Source organism: Dermochelys coriacea, chromosome 12, assembly GCF_009764565.3.
Source record: "Dermochelys coriacea isolate rDerCor1 chromosome 12, rDerCor1.pri.v4, whole genome shotgun sequence".
Classification (NCBI taxonomy): domain Eukaryota; kingdom Metazoa; phylum Chordata; order Testudines; family Dermochelyidae; genus Dermochelys; species Dermochelys coriacea.
This window is the reverse complement of record NC_050079.1, coordinates 24154307-24160306: the sequence shown is the minus strand read 5'-3', so window position 1 is coordinate 24160306 and position 6000 is coordinate 24154307. Positions and strand designations below refer to the sequence as shown.

General features: G+C 41.8%; 1 long non-coding RNA gene across 1 annotated transcript in view; it reads right to left on the bottom strand.

Annotated features, from left to right (window-relative positions):
• Positions 1–741: 741 nt before the first annotated feature.
• The window catches only part of LOC119841415, a 177619-nt gene continuing 172360 nt past the window's right edge, over positions 742–6000 (bottom strand). Inside the window, exon 4 of the long non-coding RNA XR_006275084.1 lies at positions 742–3220. This is a non-coding gene — a long non-coding RNA (uncharacterized LOC119841415). The remainder of the gene's footprint in view (positions 3221–6000) is intronic.

Genomic DNA, 6000 nt, shown 5'->3' with positions numbered 1-6000 from the left:
ACATTTTTGAGCTCCACAGACCTTTCCCAGACCTGAAGAAGAGCTCTGTGGATATTACCTCATGCACCTTGTCTCTGACATTCTCAGAGCAGAGTTGCATGCAATCATTCACTACAAATCGCTCCATCCAATGATGTTAAAATAACCTTAAAACACCTTCTAAATTACTGTTCTCTTTTCTCTTCCCAATGCAGATACAGGGCCAAACTTTTCTACTCTATTGACTTTAGTGGAGCCAGGAATAAATTTGCTCCATTGACCTTTGTTTCTTTTTAAATTTGGAGTAAATGTTGTGAAAAAGATGGAGAGAGCCAGACAGTGCAGGCACGTGCTATGTAAACTTCCCTACAGAAGTACTGCTGATACAACACAATCCTGACCTGCAAAACCTCTGCTATTCTTGCAGTCTGATTTTCTTAAAGAGAAACTGTTACTCTTGAGACTTTATATCCATTTATTTTATGATATGAACAGATGTCTTCTAGCAATTAGACTGAGACTGAACGTATTTCATGAGTGATCTAAGGTAGATTTGAACCTTGTCAAATGTCAAGAAATAAAAAGCTAATGAATCAGGGAGGTACAATAATCCCTCTATCGTTAAGAGGTTTCAAAGTAGCAGCCGTGTTAGTCTGTATTCGCAAAAAAGAAAAGGAGTACTTGTGGCACCTTAGAGACTAACAAATTTATTTGAGCATAAGCTTTCGTGAGCTACAGCTCACTTCATCCGGTTGAAGCTAGATTATATTAGGAGCCTGATTTTCAGTCTTCACCTAACTTCTGCAAAGCAAACAAATAAAGGAGAAATGTTACATGCCATCCCAGGGTAAACATTTTCTGGAATGTTTAGGGCACATCATGCAAGAAATTTCAAGTGGGGAGACATTACAATTTCATTAGGGTTCATTAAGATTAAGAGTGAGGTACATTATTAGTAGTTTTGTGGTTACTAATGAATGTACAGTTAGTTTTATGATACACAAAGTACTTAGCATTCTAAAAAGGCACTGGAAAAAATCTAAGGAACAGATTCTGTCACCCATACTCCCTTACCTTGCTCCTTAAGTAGTACCATAAATTTCAATCCCAATGAGTTTAAATAATGAAATGATTCTATGTGCTGGGTAGGCTAGAGGTTGCATGGATGTACCCTGATTAACTGCTGCGTGTGGTGTGCTTGGTCATATAATAGGAATGAATCCAAGGTAATTAATTCTGGGAACATTGCCTCTGTTTACAGATGCAGGAAGACCTGGCTCAAGCAACTATCCAAAGCAACAAGAGAAATCGGTTGCCTTTAACTAAATTGTAATAGAAATCTTGGGGGCTGTTTAAATTTGTTGATAAAACAGCAATTTAACTATTGGAGGTAGTTCCTGGTGCTACTTTCAGTGCACTTGTGTTGCTAGTGAGGAGGAGGTGATTAATTTCCTACATAAATAAAAGGTTCAGCACACATGCTGATCCTTAGATTTATTTGGATTCTTAATGTCAACCATTAAGGATTTAACTTGTTTACTGTCTAACTATGTTGGCAGAGCTGTAGATTGGTTTGTGTGGAGATGTTTATAATGAGATTCAGCAGCAAGGGAGCAATAGAAAAACCATAGAAATAGAACAGATCTCAGGAATAGAAGCTCAGTATTGTCCTAATAATTATGTTGGCAGCTGTATTTGCATGAAACCATGCTTTTTCTGTGGTACTCAATTAAGGTTATTCAGCTGCCTTGATGTGTTTAGAAAAAACCCAATGGCATCCAAATAAGTCTAATAACAAAAATGTAATATGATGTTTCCCATTTCCAGCAAAGGGTAACAGAACAGATGTTCCTTATGTTGCCATGTTTCATCAGCACAGGGGGGAGCAGAGGAAGTTTGTAATTCATAGTGACTGTGCCATTAAACTAATGTAGTATAGAATGTTTGCAACGGAAACATACAGATCTGAACAATCTGTTTAGGCTCTGACTAAAAAAAATGATGAGTGTGACCTTTTAGGTTAAAACTGACCTTTTAGGTTAAAAAATAATTCAACAAACCAAACCAAACCCCCTTGGCCTCTCCTCTGAAGAATATACAGCAATGAGTTTTTTGGCTTGGCTATCAGTGGAATCCATCCAGTTCCAGTTTCTTCTCATAGCTGCATCCAGCCCTGCTATGGATACTAAAGATACAAAGATAAATTATTTGTTTTACCCAGTTGTGGCTGGTTAATTTATTGGAGTATTATGCACATTGCCATACTACTATATAGATAAGCTCAGACACTACAGTAATGGGGCCACACAAGTAACTACTGTAGCTAGCTAACTAGATTGCAAATTGATACACAAGCCACCTCAAGCCATACAATCAACTCTCACTTTCTAGTGGTTGTTTCATAGCAAGGCACTGGACCACGGTGCAAACTCCAGTTACTATTTTGGTGTGGGAGTTTGGAGTGTAGGTTTTCAGATCTCCAAAGTAGACACAAGGTGGCAGCATTTTCAGAATATTGCCACTCCTTTCCAGCTCTTCCTTCCTCAGTGTCTTTCTGACCCAGGATGGGCTATGGGATGGTGTCTCTGGGCCCTGCCTGTCCCTCTTGCCTGTCACTTGCTGACCCTTGCTCCCAGTGCCTGCTTGCCGCACTCCAAGGCCCAGACCTTCTCTAGAAAGGCTTGAGACTTTGTTTCCTGATGGAGCCTGAAAACAAAATCCTTATGGGGGCATACATAATCCCACAGTGCCTGTTTTGCTGGAATGCGTGTGTCAGTACTGGGACGTGATTCCAGCTACTAGCTGGATGCAGTCACACAGGATGCACCACTAACCCACAAAGGATCAGCAGCAGGACAAGCAGGTAGGAGTCCCACACCACTCCCTAAACATTTTTGTTGTGTGGTTAAACAGACCCATGCCCAGGGGACACAGTAACTCTAAGAGAGGAAGGGAACATATTGTCTTGTCAGAGTTGTTAAAACTTGTTGATGCCTTCTTTGCAGACTTGTTTGCAAAATGTTACAAAAAACGAATGAAGCAAAACCCTAGAGCTTCATGGACCTGATTAAAACCTGTATGAAGGTCGCCTTAACCAAAGCAGACTCCCAGAAGTATCCCTTGAGCTAGTGTGATTATGCTGCACTATGTAGGTTAGAGAGTTATACATTTCCCAGAGGTTACTGTTGATTGAACAGTGGCCTCACCACATCACCAGCAATTTGGAGAGCAGACGAGAATCCTCTGAAGCAAAACAGAGTGGTGTAGCTTGATACTTTGGGTATCTATAGCCAGTAATTGAAATAAAAGAAACCTCAGCACACTCTACATTTATTATAGAGAACTACCTTATTCCTTCGGCAAAGCATCACTGTGCAGCAGAACACTTTGTTGGACCACAAGTCTTTGCATATTGCCGTGAACTCTGTCATCAGCCCTAGGGGCCCTGTTCTCCTCTCCATATGGGCCAAATTCTCTGGCCCATGTAAGGCCCACAATAGGCCCAGGAAGCGGCTGAACAGGTCTGGTTCCTGCTTTGTGCAATGGGGCAGAATACAGTCAGGCCACACAGAAGGACTCTGCACACGAATACAGCTCCTTCGCAGGCTCTGCGGCAGGCAGCCAGGGATGCACTGGACAAACCCAGCCTAGAGCTGCAGGCAGGCAGTGCTCATAGACCAAGATTTGGCCGGGCATAGTTTAAATTCCTATTTGCATCAGTGGAAGAGAAGAGATGTCGTTAGGGTCTATTCTCCACCCCATCCCTGGGCAGATGTCCCCGGAAAATCAGCTGAAGTTATTCAGATGGCACAAAGGGAGACTGCACCCCCTAATGATTCATACAACATGCTGATCATCACGAAAAGCAAAATTCTCTTCTCAGATCCACTGACCTCAGCTCCACTACTCAGTCCCTCCTACACGTGCAGGTCTCGTATTGGGACCTGGGTCCAAAAGGACACTCTTATCCACAATGTTCTCGATTATATTAGCATGTTTGGGGGGAACCAGGGCACAAAATGGTCAATACTTGCTTTAAAGTATTTGTCTGGAAGCAATAGAAAGGGGTTAATGGTTCAAAAATTCCCACTGGGACAGACTGGGAACGGAGACTGGGAAGATTTTTGGAAAACTGCACAATATCAAGGCAAGAGTGGATCTCAACCAAGGCAGAAGAGATCGGAGACACACACAACCCAGAGGATGCGAAAGTAAAATGTCCAAGGGATCCAATACTGACTGTTTCTTTATTTCTATGCAATTGTAACCCACACACCTCTGGGGTGTGGTGTTCTGTCCCATCTAGTGGCACCAAGACCACTTAGAGAGAGAGAGGCTCATGCACTCAGCTCCAGAGGCCCCAGGTTCGATCCCACCCACCGATGACCAGAGTCTGTCGGCATTACACAATTCTTCTGGAACTCTCTATGTGCAGACTAGGCTCTTAGTGCTACCTTCAAAAGCAAGTCATAATTCCCAGACCTCAGCCTCAGTCCTGAGCAAGTGACTAGCGCCTCCAGCGAGTTGCTGAGCACTTTTCAGCTTCCACTGGAAGCTAAAAGGATCAGGCCCTTTGACAGAACTGGAGTATTTTCACCGACCTTCCCCCAAATCTCCAGCCCTGTCTCATTATGCCAAAGTAAATAAATAAATAGACTAACTAGCAGAAATGCCTTTACTGGACATTATTCTGGGCTGATTGGTTGTGAAACTTTACTCTAAACCCCAAAACCACAAAAACTGCCAGTTTTCCAAGCCCTGTGTTTTTCATAGCTCTCATAGCATTCTGAATAGTTTGCATTATTTCAGACATAGAATAAATATACATTTAAACTACTTGGATTACTGACACAGCAAAAATGGCACTTAACTCATTGCTGGATTTCTTTTCTCTATGAGGGAAATAAGAATTAACACTATTTATCAACCGCTAGCGGTTGTTGGAAATCTGTTAATGCTGATGGTATCCCAAGTGCCTGGAAATGCATTGGTATAAAATCCATTTTACAGCTGTGCTGTTAGCTAAAATCGTTTTAAAATGGCCACTAATGTCCCTGTAGCCTTTATGCATTGAAAACTCATTTTAATAATACTTTGCATTTACACAGAACATTTCTCTGGAGGATCCCAAAGTGCACAACAAACATTAACAGAGCCCAACACCATGCTATGAGATAAGTGTCATTGTCCCTGTTTTTCAGATGGGGAAACTGAGGAATAAAGAGATGAAGTGACTTGCCCAGAGTCATGGGTGAGTCAGTGACTGAGGCAAGGACAGAACTCAGGAACCCTGAACTCCCAGCACCCCATTCTAAATATTATATCCGAAGTTTCCTTAGCTGATAAGGGCCTGATTTTAAAAACAAGAGGCCATGGCCAATATGAATTTTGTGCACACCTCTGCATATCTGCTTTTGCATGCACATCCCCACAAACGTGCGTACACGTGGGTACCCATGCAGTAGCCATGGAATAATGGCTTGCCCGAGCGCAAATTCATTTTGCATGTGTACCCTTGCAATAAGTATGAAAGCATTTGCAGGAGCAGAGGTGCATGTGCAAAAGCATGTTTAACTTCCAGCACCCTTTTGAAAATCAGGCACAAAATGGCATTTCTGAAGAGTTCTTTCAGAAATGTAGCTATTTTCACTTTCAGGCTGTGGTCCTAGATAATTCCATAAATTTGACAAAGAACAATTGCAAAGGGCTACTCAAAGCTAACAGGGAGTTTGGGGAGCAAGCTTACAAAACACACAGAAATTCAAATACACAGGAATCAAGGACTTGAACCAGACAGCCTTGCATACTGCTTAAGGTAGTGAATTAAGACACCCAACTATAACAGTGATGCCATACATGATTAACTCTTTGCATCAAATTATGCTAATAACATTACCTCAAGGACACAAATTAATTCAGTATTACAGAGGTGGGCATGGAAAATCATCCTGTATATGACCTGTATGGGCAGATTTTCTGATCCTGCAATAGCTGGAATTAATATCTCACTTTATAAACTGA